The sequence below is a fragment of the Cavia porcellus genome, unplaced genomic scaffold, assembly GCF_034190915.1.
Source record: "Cavia porcellus strain 051 isolate PalLab524CR breed Dunkin Hartley unplaced genomic scaffold, mCavPor4.1 scaffold_7, whole genome shotgun sequence".
Classification (NCBI taxonomy): Eukaryota; Metazoa; Chordata; class Mammalia; order Rodentia; family Caviidae; genus Cavia; species Cavia porcellus.
In genome coordinates this window covers 12,789,127-12,790,690 of record NW_026947490.1, presented here as the reverse complement: position 1 = coordinate 12,790,690, position 1,564 = coordinate 12,789,127, and positions in this window count along the sequence as shown.

The window sequence follows — 1,564 nt, the reverse complement described above, 5'->3', positions numbered from 1 at the left end:
TAAAACGTTACCAAATAAATGCTGACAGGCTTGAGGCTTACATACAAACAAAATCCTTCAAGTTTAATAATATAAAGTTTATATACGTTTAGGTTAATATGTGTGTGATAACTTTCAGGTATATATTATATTAACTACTGTTATGTTTGATTCATTGTGTCAACTTGAAAAGTTTAGAAATTTAACTAAGAGACTCAGCTGGGAGTGAGATCCTTACTTTGTAAATAGCTTCAGCCTATTCAAGAGGAGGGCACAGAGGTTGTGTGTGCTACATGTGTCCTGGAGGAGTGGAGTAGCCTGCTTACAATAAAAGGGAGGAGAAGAGGTTTGTTCTCTTCCCCTTTTGTTCTGGCTGCTTTGTTGAAGTGTTTCCCCAGTGCCATATCATCCTGCCTGGGAACCAGCTGATTAAGTACTGAAATCTCCACAAACAGTGAGCTAAATAAACCTTTCCTTTCTTCATTTTGGATATTGAGTACTTTTGTCTCAGCAATGAGAGAACAGTAACCAAGACTTCCTCCAAATTTTCTATTTAATGGCTTATAGATAGACTCTCAAGACATTATCTCAAAAGCTTATGGTTTGTATAGCTAAACAGTAGGCTAGTTTAAACCACTGGTTATATAAGAATAAAGATGTCTCTAAAGTTGGTAACATATTTCCATCTTAGGTAACCAAGATAATATCAAAAATCAGTTTTATAAATGTAATGTCTATTATTGTCTATGTACCAAAGCTTAAGGGTTCTTCTTGGTCAAAGATAACGTATATAAAGCTTTAAATAAGTGTTATCTATTATGATAAGTCATCTATCTAAAGTAACTGCTTTTGCCTATAATTAAATGATTACATTTTCTATGTCTAAAACAATATAGTTTTCTAAAAATATTGAGGAGCTCTTGGTTAAACTTACAAAACTAAATTTAAAGGAAAATTCTGTATTTTACTAAAAGTATAGAATTTCTTGTGTTCTCATTGTTAGGTTTTTGGTTAAAAAGTGACCTTTAATCACTACATACTCATTAGAGAAAAATTCAAGAGGAAGAAATAACAATTATAAATATATATGCACCAAATACAGAGCACCCAACTATATAGGACAAATACTAATGGACATGAAAAACCAAATACACCAGAACACAATTATAACAGGGGACCTTAACAGCCCATTGTCACAAAGAGATAGATCAACTAGACAAAATGTCAGCAAACAAATAATAGTACTGAATCAGACCTGTGAGCAATTGGACTTAGTAGATATTTACAGTGTTCCACCCAACCACATCAGAATACACATTCTTCTCAGCTGTGCATGGGTCATTCTCCAAAATAGGCCATATAGGGGCTGGGGATTTAGCTCAGCAGCATAAGCACCTGCCTTGCAAAATAGGCCATATATTATCCCATAAAACATTCTTAACTACAAAGGGATTGAAATTATTCCATGTGTAATATCTGACCATAGCACACTGAAATTAGAAACTAATGGCAAAAGAAATAGCAAAACCTGCATAAATACATAGAAATTAAGTGACAACCTTCTGAACAACCAGTGGGATATAGA